Genomic DNA, 17,372 nt, shown 5'->3' on the forward strand with positions numbered 1-17,372 from the left:
ATCCCATTCTTGGACGAGTTGGATTTTTCTCCTGACTATTATAATCTAGTGGTGATTTGCATCTAGTTGTTAGAATTACAGTTGCATATTTCTTTTTTTATTATTACCATTATTGCATTGGTTATTTGACCGTTTCTTTCTCCCTTGTGGGATCTTGTCGTGTGTCATACACGCTGACATACACCTGTTTTCTCTGGTGTATGTCAGATTTAGAGGACGGACAGGTCTAGTATGGAGATGCCTTACAGTTGGAGTGTATTCTAGATGGAGTAGAAGAGCAAGATGGAGCTTAGTCTTTTCTTTCTGTAGTTGCTAACGGATATTAAATTATTCATATAGTACTTCTCTTTTAGTATTTGAGGGATTTAGATATTTTTGCAGTACTTACGTTTATACTATTGGACTATGTATTTTTCATATTTTGTTGGTCTATTTTGTAATAAGGGCATGTTTGACCCAAACTTTATGTCTCGGATAATCTACTTTTGATGATATGTCTATTTCTTATTCTGGATTGTTTATTATATTCTTGCTAATTATGATCAGGGACCTATGACTTTGTATTATATATTGCTTGACGCTTAGCGTATTAAGTTGAAAAGAAATAATCCTTTATTTATTCTTCTCAATCTAATACGTCGCGGGCTTATTCACGTTCCGATTCCTCGGTATTTTGGGAAGCGAGACGTGACAGGTTTTTTTGGTAGCCCATGCAGGTCACGGTCGTGAGTTCCCACTAGTAAGAATATATTGGACAATTTAGATGTATATCATATTTTATCTGTAAGACTATAGTTAGCTCTTATCCTATCATCTCGATGAATTATGTCTTAGTCCCTACCTTATCACTTTTTGACTCCTGAGCTTTCCACTGATTCTTGTCTCATCGCATCCCGACTACACTCTCTTCGTATAACTTCTTTTTCCTCGTGCCGGTCATTATTTTATGTGTTATTATTTTTACAAATATATTTTCTTTGATTTGACTTATATATCGTTTGATTGTATTGTTTTTTGTATTATTTATTACATTATTTTATGTATCACACACAATGTTATATTGTAGGTTTTTCATTAAAAATATATATCATTATTTATATATTTCAATTGTTCCAATCATGTCATTACGTGTTTCGCATTGCTCTAGTCTTCACACACACATCACGTAGCATATCTGATATTCAGATTATTTTTTTATGTTTAAATATATTTTTTTGCATATCTAAATTGTGTATGAGTGCGCTTTTTCTGTCTTATCATCTATTATTTACGTATGTTTTAGATTATTATATATTATTCGTATTTTTAGTAATATACTTTAATAAGTTCATGATTTTAGTATTCTACATAAGCATTACATTATTATTCTTTATTTTTTTTTAAACTCACAACATTTTCAGTATATAGTTATCTTATCAGTCAGTTTTATCTTGTAAGATTGTTTTAGTTTGTTCATATTGGTTTTATTATTTCTAAGAGTAATGTATTTCTATTTTGATATTCAAATAATTATTCATATTGTTAGGTTTAAAGTATGAGTTACTAATTATATAATTTTTTTACATTATCTTGTATCATTAATTATTATTCTTTTATAACTAATATAAAAGATTATTCTAAATAGTGTTTGTGAGCATGTATAGTATTTATCATGGGTTGTTTATAGTGTAATTGCATATTTGTTGTTATTTGCTTTGTTTTTTTATATGTATTATTTTATCATTATGACAATATGCATTGTATACACGTGTTATTTTTTAGTGTTTATTTTATGGTAATATTTTTATGTCCTTTATTGTGTTATTAGTTGTTGTTCATTCTCTATTCATTATTTTCGTTTACTTGTGTTGTGTTTTACTTTTTCATTATTTTTATATTTACTATTCTTTTTATTATAGTGTATTCATGTATATTATTATATTTATGATGTATATTTTTTTATTTATTTATAGTCATTCATCATTTCTAGTATCAATTTTGTCTAATCGTGTTCTGTTTCATGTATTATCAGTGTATGTTCACATGTTCATCTATCATTCATGGTATGTTTATTTACAATATCTCGGTGTTTTTATTATACGAATTTATGCTCTTATTATGTTTTCATTTATTTATAAATCTATTTTATCTTCTATAGTTCATGTTTTATGTATTATACATTTTAATTTATGTATATTTATGCTGATTGTATTTATATGATTTTGACTACTATATAATATACTACTATATCTGAATTGATTTTATATAGTGATAATTATTATTGATGTATCTTGTTTATATTTATTATTTACCTTATTAATATTACTAATATTTCTGATTTATTATATTATTTGTTGTATATATATAATTATGTCCTCCTTATTATATTTTATATAATATGCCTATTTTGAATCGCTTGTTTACTCTGATGTCTATTTTATCATATAATATTTTGTGATTATTTTCATCATAATTTATCTTGTTAGCATGATTAGTACTATGAGTATTCAGACTTTTATATGCTTATTATTATGTATGTGTTTTTATTTTTAACGGCTATTATATATGATGATTTTATATGATATATTATATAAACATGTTTAATATTTGACTTAGTATTGTGTCTTGTATGATAATTATTTACCGTTATATGCTCTCAGAAATTATTAATTATAACTACAACTATTTTTATTGAATTTATCATCATGTTCTATCGTTACTGTTTGCTATTTATGATTATTATATCTATGCTTATTTGCGTGCGGATTTATGTTTTGATTGCTTTAAACATATGTTACCATAATACTATCTTTGAACCTTTTTAACATAATTTTAAATTTTTATTTTTTAGAATTTGTGTCTTATATGTTTTATTTGGTTGAATTGCTGATTGCATTAATATGTTAGTTTGTAATTATACTTTTGTATATCTTGAATGTCTATTCTACTAACTGATTATATGATATTACTATTGTGATTTATTTATTTTTATTATTATTTTCATGTCTCTTTATGTTGTCTATTATATTATTTAAACTATATGTATATTTGATGCTTTGCTATTTTGTTTTGCTTATATACTCTTCAAATAGTTCTTTTGCTTTTGCTTGTATATGATTCATCTGCTATTGTATTGTGTTTTATATATTTTTGTATTTATCATGTTTATCATCTCCTTACATATGAGTTGTTCATATTCTGTTGAAATCTTTTTATCTTTTATCTTCTTTATGTTCTTCTTTTAATTATTTATATTATTAAGTTGATATACTTTATCATGTGTTCTAGTGATTGACAATTATTTGAATTATATATTTATATTTCATATTATATTTTTGTATGATTATTTATTTGTTCTATTTTATCAATTCTGTGTTATTGATTATATTTTAATACTGTGATATGTTGTCTTATGATACTATATAAATAATATCATGTTGATATTATATTTTTCTATGATTGTATATTTGGTGTTGACTTTTTTGCTATTATGTTATGTTAACTAATGATTATATTTTTGCCTGTGCCTAGATGTTGTGTTATTTTATAATTTGATACGTATCAACTATTTTATTTACTATATACATGCTTCTTTATGCCTGTGTAATTTTTCAATATATGTTCACTCTCTTTATGTTATACTTACATCATCCTTGTTACTTATACTACATCCCAGACTTTCTTATGATCTTATGTTATATACATTCCCTTAATGATTTGCAAGCTTATTTATACTTTTGCTTTATCATTGTTCCTACTTATTTTATATCCTCTGACTATACATTATTAATCTATACTATATATCTTTTACTATTAACTGTTATCATCATATTCTGCTTGTTTGACTTTGTATTTAACTTATCCATATAACTTATATTTGATATTGATGCCTAATGCATTCTCATAACATGTTTCATGCCTTATATATACAATATATGAATTTACATTCATATTTTTCTCATCTTCTTTATTTATAGAATATTATATCTAAATGATGTTTTGTATAGAATATTTTTATTACTTTTCTATATGTGTGCTATAAATATTTTATATTTACTTTATATGATTAAATATCATTTTGTGTCTATGATGATAACTTAGTGTTTTATTATAGTGAATTGTATATTTATATTCATATATCTCTAGTATTTTTATTATAATGAATTATGTATTTATATTGTGATAACTTAGTGTTTGTGTGTCTGTATTTTGACTTGTGTTTTTCTCACGCTCTACTTATGGATATGTAATTTATTTTGAATTTTTCTCTATATGCGTTGAGTTGAGTCTCTCTTTCCATAACTCTGTCCTTGGGTTATTTCTTATTTTAATTCCAAGGATGGAATTTGTTTTAAGGGGGGTAGAATGTAATAATCCTGAACTTTTAATACTAGTTAAAATAACTTTTTGGTATTTTAAAATAATTAATTATTATTTTTAAAAAAGCATTTGTATTTTTCTTGATTTCTAAAATTTTCTACATTTTAAAAGTCCAAATTTAATATTTTTTTAAATGATTTTGATATTTATAAATTAACTTAGTGTAGTAAAAACTTTTGAATTAATATGTTGTATTATTGATACTATTATGTATTACTTTGTATAATACATTATATTATTATTACTATTACGTATCTTTTTTTATTATCCGTTGTATTATTATTAATTTTACGTATCATTTTGTATAAACCATTGGGTTATTACTACTATTGCGTATAATCTGTTGTATTAGTATAACTAGTACGTATTATTTTGTAGATAATTTTTCCATAATTATTTAATTTAATACGTAATTAATTATGTTTTTTATTAATTATTCTCGTTAAATACCTAAACCCTAACCCCTATACATATATTTATTTTTCTTTTTTTTGTTTCCTCCTTCATGTTCACGTGAACCCACCACCTCACGCATTCCTCTCTCTCGTTTTCTCTCTCTCCTCTTTTTCTCTATCCTCTCCCTCTGAACCACACCCTCTGCCTCTCTCCCCCCGCCTCCAGCCAACCTTCACGCCCCAACTTCGCCCCAACACGCCAGCTCTCTTCGCGTGTTGCCCCTCAGCGTCGTTGATCGCCGCTGCCTCCTCTCTCCCGTCTAACACGCAGTAGCCTCCATCAACCCGCGACTCTTGCCCCGACAACTAGCTCCTCCTCCAAACTCCTCCGAGCCCTTTGCACCACGCTAGCTTCGACGCACGCACCGGCTCCCTCTTCTAATCTGCCTCCTCCTAATCACCCTTTTAGACTCCACGCCCCGCCAGCTCTCAACCCGATCAGCCTTCCACTCTACACCGCCTCAAACACCACCTCTAGATCACTGCCATACTCCACACCGCCACAGCAGCCCTTTCACCAAGCTCCATCGCGCTACTCTCCTCTTCCCTTGCCCCATTTGCGCCTGAAACTCCTCAGGTCCGAGCCCCATCCAGCCCCAACCGTGTCGTCGCCCTCAGCAGATCCGAGCTCCTCCCTCGAACACTAGTGAGTCCGTCAACCACTATCGCCTCAACCCCATTCACGCCCTCCTCTGTTCCTCCCTCTCGTTGTCCAGCAGCCCGATGCCGAGTCGCGCCCTAGACCAACCTCCCGTAGCAACAGCGATGTCGCCGCATTAGCTCTTCAAACCCGTTGTACAACCGCTCCGCTCAGTGCCGCCGGCTAGAGTCTACAGGCCCTTGGCCTCGTAGGCAAGATCCCTCTTGCTCATCGATTTGTCATTTTAATATTCATATATGTTATTAATTGATTACATAGATTAGTTTGTGTATAAATATCTGTGTAGGATTGGTTGAAGATTAATATTAAATAAATTATAGTAATATGATAAATAACATTTCAGAATAATTATAATAAATTATGAGGATTTATTCAACAAAAGAATCACATTTTTTTGATAATTATAATGATTTAAAAGATATTATTTTGAAAAAAGGAATTGTTTATTTTGAATTAAATTAATTTATAATCTTGTGTTTGATGGTTATAGACCGTGACATTTCATGTGTAAAACAATCACAGATTTTAATTTCCTTTTTGACCGTAGTTATATTAGATGTTATCTAGCTACTGATACTTTTTATGAATAGTTTAGAGGTTCGAATAATAAGATATTGATGAAATTGGCTTGCATGCATAATTTTACTGTTCATAATTACTATTCATGTTTTGCGATCTTGTTTAATGTATTTAACATGTCATAATGTTATTGCATAGAATCAAATAGACATATTTATTATTTCTTATTGTGTTTGAGAACCCTTAATAGTTTATGACTTAGGGGCCTCGTGCGTCATGAACAGACTTAGTGACATGTGTGGATACATAGACTGAATTTAGGTGGTGAACCTGAGATCTATTATAAGTCGTGTTTGTTGACTTAGAGAAACAAGAAGAGTTGGGATGGGAAAGTTTTGGTTTATGTGATCGGATATGGCTATTGATGGATCTTCTAAACCCACACTGGTGAAAATTGTGTAGTCACTGGGGTTGGTTTGTTGGGCCAAAGTGAAAATCGTGTAGTCACTTTGGTTAGTGAAAATTATGTAGTCACCCAAGTTTTGCTTGAGTTCGGACCAGGCCGAAATCGGATTGTGTGTAGTTCTTTGACCGATATCGTGTAGCGGTATTGAATGCACGTAGAGGATTAGTGAACAGCCAATTATCCGAGAATATGAATTTTGACCTATTTGAGATGTGGACCAGTGAGTTATTATAGGATTGTTAGAAGTGTGACCTTATTCTTGGATGAGTTCGATTTTTCTCCTAACTATTATAATCTAGTGGTGATTTGCATCTAGTTATTAGAATTACAGTTGCATACTTTTATTTTTATTATTACCGTTATTACATTGGTCATTCGACTATTTCTTTCTCCCTTGTGTGATCTTGTCGTGTGCCATGCATGCTGACATACACCTATTTTCTCTGGTGTACGTCAGATTTAGAAGACGGTCATATCCAGTATGGAGATGCTTTATAGCCAGAGTGTATTCCAGATAGAGCAGAAGAGCAAGCTGGAGCTTAGTTTTTTTCTTTTCGTAGTTGCTGACGGATATTAGATTATTCATATAGTACTTCTCTTTTAGTATTTGAGGGATTTAGATATTTTTATAGTACTTCCGTTTATGATGTTAGACTATGTATTTTTCATATTTTGTTGGACTATTTTGTAATAAGGGCATGTTTGACCCAAACTTTATGTCTAGGATGATCTACTTTTGATGATATGTCGATTTCTTATTCTGGATTGTTTATTATATTCTTGCTAATTGTGATCAGGGACCTATGACTTCACATTGTATATTGCTTGACGCTTAGCGTATTAGGTTAAGAAGAAATGGTCTTTTATTTATTCTCCTCAATGTAATACGTCACGGGCTTGTTCACGTTCTAAATCCCTGGTATTTTAGGAAGCGGGGCGTGACAGATGGCTTGATTAATGAGCTCAGAGGAAGGGAATTCTTTGAGGAACAACCCTTGGAAGCAGGAATAATAGGATCGTCCCATGCTTTAATGTTGAAGATGTATTCTAACATCTCCCTCAAGTCATCAAAGGAGGGGTCCCCTGACTTGAGGGTGAGGATGGCAAAGTTAGATAGCTGGGAGACGTTATCCTTCACCGATTGCGGTAAGGAGATGATGGGGATAGGCTAAGGATACGACTGATAGGTAAGAGGACAAGATCTAGAAGTGTGGCCTATTTCTTTGCATTTGAAGCATAGGAAATCTTGCACTCGTTAGCCATATGGTGAGGGTTCACGTAAAAAAGCAGTGCTTTTTCTTCATAGAGACAGATGGACGCTCACGAAGAGAGGCATATCTGAGCTTCTCGGCCTTCTTTCTGTTCACTGCAGGGATTCACTCTCCTTCTCTAACTAGGAGAGGCTTGAGGTTGGCCGGGAGAGGTAGAATCCCTCTATCTGAGGCGGCAGGGGGATGAAGGATTTTTTGAAGAGGTCTGCAAAGAAGGAAAAGAGGGGAGGGGGTTGTTGGTTTACAGAGAAGGGGGAGAATGGTTTGGCTATGTAACACCCCGCCCCGGAATCCGAGAGTCGGTACGCTACTAGATCTGATGGACTGGCCTCACAAACCACCACATGTCTTTTCAGCACGTTTTGTCCTCACTGACGCGCTCCCTGGAAAACTTCCCAGGGGGTCACCCATCCTAGAATTTCTCCAGGCCAAACACGCTTAACTTTGGAGTTTCTAAGAGTTGGGTTCCAGAAAAGAAGATACATCTTGGTGGTATGAGTATTCCAATCAAATCTATCAATACTAATCACATCACCCTCTCAAGGGTTGGGGTATTACAATCTCCCCCACTTAGACTCGCAACGTCCTCGTTGCGCCAAATCATATCATCCAAGATGCATCTTCTTTTCGGGAACCCAACTCTTAAAAACTCCAAAGTTAAGTGTGCTTGGCCTGGAGAAATTCTAGGATGGATGACCCCCTGGGAAGTTTTCCAGGGAGCGCGTCAATGAGGACAAAACATGCTGAAAAGACATGTGGTGGTTTGTGAGGCCAGTCCATCAGATCTAGTAGCGTACCGACTCCCGGATTCCGGGGCGGGGCGTTACAAATGGTATCAGAACAAAGCCAACCGGAATTGTGAGAGCTAAGTGCTATGCGGCGCAAAGTGCTACGTCGAGAGGGCGGGAGCCACCTCTTGAGGCCGTAGGAGACATCTCTAGAATCTCACACGGATGGTACGGTCTTGGATGATATGATTTGGCACAACGAGGACGTTGTGAGTTTAAGTGGGGGAGTATGTAATACCCCAACCCTTGAGAGGGTGATTTGATTGGAATACTCATACCACCAAGATGCATCTTCTTTTCGGGAACCCAACTCTTAGAAACTCCAAAGTTAAGCGTGCTTGGCCTGGAAAAATTCTAAGATGGGTGACCCCCTGGGAAGTTTTCCAAGGAGCGCATGAGTGAGGACAAAACGTGCTCAAAAGACATGTGGTGGTTTGTGAGGCCAGTCCATCAGATCTAATAGCGTACCGACTTCGGGATTCCGGGGCGGGGCGTTACAGGCTAGAGGAGGAATGTGAAGGGGCTTCTAAGGGTTAGGATTGGAGAAAGGTTAGGGAAACAGAGAACGGATAAGTCTCTTAATGGTGAGATCACGATTAATGAATCTAACCTGACGCTTCTTCTCATGTGCTACCACCACCCGAAATCGCCTCTCCTGTGCAAGCTTCATGTTGAAATAAGAAATTTATAATTTAGTACTGTACAATTTTATTTCCTTCTTTTCGAAGATACAAATACTGAAGTGCATGAACCTTGAGAAACCCAGAAGCTTGTTACGTTTGAAACATGATCTTGCTAAATATTGTCTCGTCACATTGTGCCACTAATTATGTTCCCTTGCATTGATACGATGTCACAAGACATTGATACGATCTTGCTAAATTCGGTTCGTAATTTGTTTTCTTGTGCTTTTGAATATAGGAATCTAAGACACGATAGCACCAACATTCGAAGCTCGAACTCTATTATTGTATAACCATTGAATATTTTCTCTTGAAACATAAAAAATGAACTCGATCTAGATAAGTTTTTCAAAATTAATTATTGGTTTATCTTAATATTGTTGCGTAAATTTCTATTATCATACTCCATTTAAAAGTACGAGTTCAAGAAAATCTTTCTATGGTCAATAACACCGTCAATTTTTTTTAAATATTACATTGTTATCCTAATCTATTCTAATTATCCTATATTTTTTGAATTGGTAATTAAATTATTTATCCTATTCATAATGAGACTTAGCATGTTATTAGATAAAGAAGATATGTTTGATATAATTTAAATTTTTTACTTATTTCAGTTCATAGAAAATCTAAAAGACATATGCTAGATAGCATCTAAAAAATTTTAGACTTTGTAAAAAATATCCTCCAAGTTTTTTAAATTGTAAAAACACCCCTACAAATTTAAAATTTTATTAAAACATCGTAAAAATTATAAATTTTACTTATTTTAATTTAGTGAGAAATCTGAAAAACATATGCTAGCTAGAAACTGAAAGTTTTTTACTTTGTAGAAAATATCTTGTAAGTTTTTAAAATTACAAAAACACTCCTAAAATTTTAAAATTTATAGAAAACACCTTAAAAATTTCAAACTTATAAACACACTAAAAACCTACAAATAATACAAACAACTCCCAAAATTTCATGGAATTTGTAATAAACACTTTGAACCTTTTACAATTTATAAAATAAAACCCTTAAAATTATAAAATTTATAAAAATTTTGATAATGTCCAACCTAACAGTTCATTAAACATATAGAAATTACAAATACCCCTACATAATTTATATAATTCATAGTAAACAATCATTACAGTTTTAAAAATTATAAACAAACCCTTAAAATTCAAATTTTACAAAAAATACCCTGAGAATTTCAAACTCATTATTAAATTAAAAATATAGGAATTATAAATTATCTATAAATAATTTACAATCCGTAGAAAAGGCTTGTAAATTTAAAGAATTACAAAAACCCCTAAAATTCATAATTTATTAAAAAAAACACCATAAGAAATTCTAACCTATAGACACTAAAATGAATATATAAAACTACTAACAACCCCTAAAAATTAAAATTTTACAAAAAAAATATGATATTCCCTTTAAAAGTATTGGTTTAGGAAAAACTTTTCATGAACAATATTACCCATAATTTTTTTTTGGAAAAGAACATAACTAATTAAAAATCTATTAAATTTAAAATTTACTAAAAAACACCCTTAAAGTTTAGTACATTGTAAAGTACCCTTCCAAAGTTTAAAAAATTTTAATGATTTTTAATAATTCCTTGATTTTAATGTAATGTTTAATAGTTTTGTGTATTTGTAAATTATAAAATTTTAGAGTTTTTTATATTTTTAAAGACTTTTAATAGTGTTTATTTTTTATTTTTCTAAATTTTTATTATATTTATAGTATAATTCCTAGATACGTCATTTAATGATGATATTAAAGAGTAAGTCGTTCTTAAGATGTATTAGGTCATAGTTAAGTGTGCACATCACTATTCCTAGATAATATAGTTTATTTATTCAAAAAATTTATACAATCTATATATTAAAAGGATTTTTATTTTAATATATTATTTTTTATAAATTATATTTAATGTGAACCCACTATATAATTTTGATTGTGGTCATCATAATTTTAATATGTTCCATTGATTGACTATATAGGTATATAGACCATATATTACTTTACTTTCTCACATAAACTATATTTGTTACATAATAATTTAAATTATTACTTTAAATTTAATATAAAGAGAAACTTTAATAACATTTATTTATTTACCTACAAGATAATACAATCTTAATTCTTATTTTTTTCATGAGATTTATTCAATAATTACACGCATCAAATTAGTAACTAAATTAATAATTATTTATGCTTAAATTAGGTTGATTTTAGTTGGTCGCTCATTATGAAATTTTTATGAAGATATATACCTTACTTTCTATAGCTATCTGTATTGTCCATGTATATTTTATAAATTAGTTGTTAATTTAACATATTATATTATTTTTTCTTTATAAAAATTTGTTCTTTGACTTTTGTATTATGTAATTATTATATTATCATCCTAGCGTAGAAAAGACCTCACTCTAAATGACTTCAAGCCAATATTTGAACTAAAATAAGTACTATTGCCACTATGTGTGTATATTTTTAAAGAAAATCATATCAACACTTTTTAAATAGAAGAGAATAATCTAACCTTGATATTATAAAAACTAAATATAGCCAATTAAGTGATTAGCAAAAGATAACTTACATCAGAAAAGCGTGAATAATAATACAAAGAGGATATGTAATGCCATTGCCAACAACACTACCAACAGCAAACTACAATGTAAAATCAACCTATTTCGTGGAGCCAAACTACTGGCTATGAGTATCAATGTTTCCACATTTATACTTTATAATTTATTAAAAATTATCATATAATCTTATATAATAAAATTGATTTAATACTAAATAGTAATATCATTGTAAAAATATCGTTACTAGGAAAAATTCTTTATGAACAAGTATATTCTTTACGTTATATAAGCTATGCACTCTAAATTCTTGTGTCTTTTATAGAGTCAAAAAATTTGAATACGAGCATCCAACATTTTGCTCTCATAACAACAAAATCCACTTAGCAGATGTGGATATTCCAAATGAGTTATATGTTGCATATACAACACAATTCCGTAGGTAAGTAAGTTATAATAACATCTTTAATTCACATTGTTTGGGCCAAGTTTGATAAGGACCTTGCACCAAAGATTTTTTTTTTGTATTTAGAGCACATGGCGGAATATATCATAATCTCGCTACTCTAATTTCACAAGAATATAATTCTTCGTAGTTTTAGTTTTACTTCTATGATACGGAGCATGAGCTATAAAATAGAATAAGAATAGTAGATAATGTAAATATGAGTAAAACTGTGACGTCCCAATGTTCACACAAGGCTGCAGTCTAAGGTAAAATCTGGATTGTCAAACCTGCCAAGCACCAAACACCATGTTACGACATGTTTTATCATCATAGTCACTACCTCTCTAATGAAAACAATAAATATGTAAAGGTACAAAACAGGCAAATAATAGAAGTAGTACAAAATTAGATATGCACAGAAGAAGTATATCAGCAAATGAGCCCAACTTAAATAGAATGAAAATATCTCTGAGTCTGAAATACATCTTAACACAATGAATCAAATAAAATCTTACTAAGGCACTCAACCTCTATAAAATGAATATAACTCTAAAGTCTAAACAATGAACATAACTATAAAGTGGAGCTTCAACTGCTAAAATTGTGCGACGACGACTATGCTAGAACTCCTTCATCCTGTGGCTCTCCGAAACTCTGATCTGCCTAAAAGATACAATTTAAATAAAAAGAATAACAACAAGAGCGTCAGAGCGCTACAGCAAGATCACCTCCATCCGCCCCCGGGGAAGGGCTACTAGATAAAGTAGAGGCTCTATCTATTAAGCATAGTCTACCTATATCATTTTTTCCGTATCTAATGGAGTTAATATTTAGATACCTACAAGACGAGACGTAGTACGTCGAACGAAATAATCCAAATAAGGAAACCCTCATATATATATCATATGTCTCAAATTGTAGATTCCTAAATACCAAGTCCAACTCTATGAATGAAAACAACACTCAAAAGAAATACTCCAAGCCTAAGCCATATAAGACCAATGTCACAATCTCGAACTACTTCTCAAGTAGTTGGCGCAATAATAAGAAAATATTATTCAACTCAAAAATCACCATAGGCCATATCATGTATGCCACAAATCAAAGAATATACCATACTCATAGGTAATCTAACATGGGAGTAACTATAATTGATAATACATATATGTATGCATCTCCTTGTGCAATAGCGATACTCTTGTAATATTCTTACTCAATCGCTCTGCGACAATATGTTTTATCTTCCTATTCCGGATACATGAAATAAAGATACTTTTATAATACTCTTACTCAATTGTTCTGTGGTAATAGGTTTTATCTTCCTATTCCGGATACATGAAATAACGATGCTTTTGTAATACTCTTACTCAATCGTCATGTGATAATAGGTTTTATCTCTTTATTCTGGATATATAAAATAACGATACTTTTGTAATACTCTTACTCAATCGTCCTGTGGAAATAAGTTTTATCTTCTTATTCCGGATACATGAAATTACTGTACTCTTCACATTATTTATCTATTTAAATTATGACAAAAGTATGTTAACACAATATATTCTAAGCATACGTGCACATATCTCGGTGTGCGTATCTATATCTGATATTCACTATCATTCCAGATGTTAAACAACTCTCAAGTATTGTAATATAATAGTACAAGATCGAGAAACTCTCTCGAAAACCAAAACAAAGCCAAACAAACATGCACAGGCCAAAAGAAGTTGGCGGTCGACCGTAATAATACAACGGTTGACTGCGATAGGTTTTTAGGGTTGCCCAGTCTTCTGCCTATCACGCGGTCGACTGCCGTTTAGGCGCGGTCGATCGTGAACAGTTTTTTCCAGACTGTGCAGGTTTTTGCACCATGTTGTGTTCATGTCGATTCTTTGTGATACAACCATGTTTAAATAATACTAAAACATATATAAAACATATAACAACACTTAAACTTTGATAATCACTTACTGAAATTATCTCGAACATAAATCAAGTTCTTGTGTTAATCTAATTATGATTTTTCAACCTAATTAACCAAATTCTTCAATCTAAAGCATGAACTTTTAACATATTAAACATAAGCACGAGTACCTAACATCTTAGAAAAGATATACATTCATTGAATCATATTTTTAACACTTAGGTATCACAAACCTAAGGTTTTCTCATCTTTAATCCATATGTAAACTCAATTAAATGTCAAATTAGAGTTTAAACATGATTAACAAGTTAAAAATGGAATTCTGAAGAACCCTAATGATCATGATCATTGTTTGTGGGAAAATTTGCAGTAAAAAGGAACGAAGGAAAATTGATTTGTATTCCTTTAATCTCAGTTACAATAGGATTTCCTGATTACAAAAGAGACGAGAATGATCTGGATTCTCCCCTTTGTTTAATTTTGGGTTCTTCACGGTAGCGATGAGATGCCTCCCTCGAATGCTCGCGTCGAGTTTGCTTCTCGTTGATAATCCGACGTCTTGTTTCACTGGAACGATGTCTTCTCCTCACGATTTGACGTTGTGGAGTGTTGGCCTTCTTGTTTTGATGATGTTTAACAAACAATTTACCACTAATGTTGTTTGTCTAGTGTTTGTCCATTCTTATGTATTGTAGACAAACAACGTTGTTGGAGGATGGATGGAATAGAGCTTCAACGATCATATCAAATGGAGGTTGGCGGAATTGTGGAGTGAAGCAATATACAACTCAAGTTGAAGATCCAAGTTCAAGCTTCATCCGCAAGATTACCAAGTTGAACTACAATGAAGATCAAGATCAAACTTGGGTAATTTAGTATAGGTTTATATTATGTGCGTTTAATACGTTAAGCTCAATATCTATACACACACATTTTATTGGTTTCTTCGTATATATATAGTTATATATATATACATAAGTTTTGGTTTCTATGCATATATATAGTTATATATATACATACATGTGTTTTGAGTTTTTTATGATTATATATATGAAATTATACATTTCATATTTTCTATTGTGTTTTTAAAAACATTGCATAGAATATGCAATTTTGTGAAAATATTGTTTTATTAGTTTATAGACTTCAATATCAGTTTATACATGTTGAAAGCTGGTCGGTAGACCGGTGCGGTCGACCGAAAGCTCCATCGGTCGACCGCACCGGTCGACCGACGATGGTCCAGGCTGATTCTTCGTATTTTTGCTCTCTGTCGGTCGACCGACGAAATTTCCGGTCGACCGACTATTTGACCGTTGCTTTTTTCAACGGCTATTTTCTGAGCGTTTGCTGGGGCTGTTTTGTCTTTTTTGATTGGGGTTTTTGTTGAGATCTTGAGTGGGTATAAATACCCAATTGCTGATCTCTTTTCAAACATCTAAGAAGTTTTTAAACAAGTTTTAAACAAGGGTTTAAGTGTGTTTAAGGGTTTGTTTTGTTTGTGAAGAAGTTTTCACAAGTGGAGGAGATCATCTTCTTGTTTGGGCTCCAATCTCCATCTCTCCATCTTGTCTTCCATTGAGAAGTTTTCTAAACTCTACTCTAGCTTTCATTTGTTATTTGTTAATTATCAATAATATTAAAGCTAGTTTTATATTGAGTTTAGATTTGATTTCACTCATTGTTACACACACCCACTTTGAGCTTATTGTATTTGCATTCATAATATATTAGGGTTGTGAGAGTTGTAGCATTGAGTGTGAGCTTTTATTGTGTTCTCATCCATATTAGAGAACAATTTATATTTGTTACATTGTGAGATTGTTAGGTTTTCGGTGAGCTAGAAACCGAGTGTGGTGTGAAAGTTTTCGGTGAACTAGAAAACCGATTGTGAGGAGTGACGTTGATCGGTGAGCGTTGAAAACCGATACTGTGAGGTGTAAACGTTATTCGGGTGAACGTAGAAAACCCGGTTGTGATAGTGGATTTCTCCCCGGGAGTGGGGAGCGGAGACGTAGGACGGAAGGTCCGAACTCCGTGATCATATCGTGTGTTTGTGATTGCATTGGCGTTCTTATTCTTGTTTTCATATCTTATATCGCCTTTGTGTATTGCTTGTTGATTATATTGCCCACTATCTTGTTTAGATTGTTTATCCCTTGTGTTAGTTTATATATCCTTGCATATATATATTCATCATATAGGATATATCTCATTGTTCATATTGTTTATCCTAGCTTACATATCTTGTTACATTTCATACTTGCTAGGATAACTTGTTAATATATTTTAATTGATATTTAATCGGATTAGATTAGCATAAGACCCTAATCACCCCCCCCCTCCTCTAGGGTCTAAGAATTGGTATCAGAGCTTGGTGCTCTTTGATTTAAGGTCTAATCGCCTTGAGTTAAAGATCCAAGTTAGCTTATTGTGCTAATCTAATTTTGAGCCTTAATTGTATCTTGCTTGCCTTTTATATTATGGATATGCATGGTTTAGGTTATGACATCAATATTGCTCCTAGATTAGATAATTTCCCCTATGCCCAATGGTGTGTTAGATTTAAACTTTTTGTTCAATCTAAACACTTTGATTTATGGAAAATTATAGATGATGCTTATATTGTGCCCACTTTGGAGAAATCCAAGTGGAATAAGAATGATCATCGTATGTTTACAATGAACAATATTTTGTTAGAATATTTGCTAAATGCTTTTAATTCATCTATGTCTAACAAGTTTGTTCATTTTGATAGTGCTTACAAAGTTTGGAAATTTATAGAAGCACATCAAGGGGACTTGGAGGCGATCGTGGAATAAAAATGATCATCGTATGTTTACTATGAACAATATTTTGTTAGAATATTTGCTAAATGTTTTTAACTCATCTATATCTAACAAGTTTGTTCATGTTGATAGTGCTTACACCTTATGGAAATTAATTGAAGCACATCAAGGGGACTTAGAGGCGATCCAACAAGTTTTGGCGGATCCGGCTTCAAGTACATGTGGAGCATCATGCACACGGCTACTAGGCGATAGCCCTAGTGAGGTTTGCGAGTTCGAAACCATAAATAATTTACCTAATGATGAACTTGCTTGTGCATATGATAGGTTAATGCATGCCTACACTAAGTTGCATAATGATTTTATTGATTTAAAAAGCAAGCATGATAATTTAGAATCCAATCATGAGGAGCTAGTATCCAAGTTT

Source organism: Asparagus officinalis, chromosome 1 (assembly GCF_001876935.1).
Source record: "Asparagus officinalis chromosome 1, Aspof.V1, whole genome shotgun sequence".
Lineage (NCBI taxonomy): Eukaryota > Viridiplantae > Streptophyta > Magnoliopsida > Asparagales > Asparagaceae > Asparagus > Asparagus officinalis.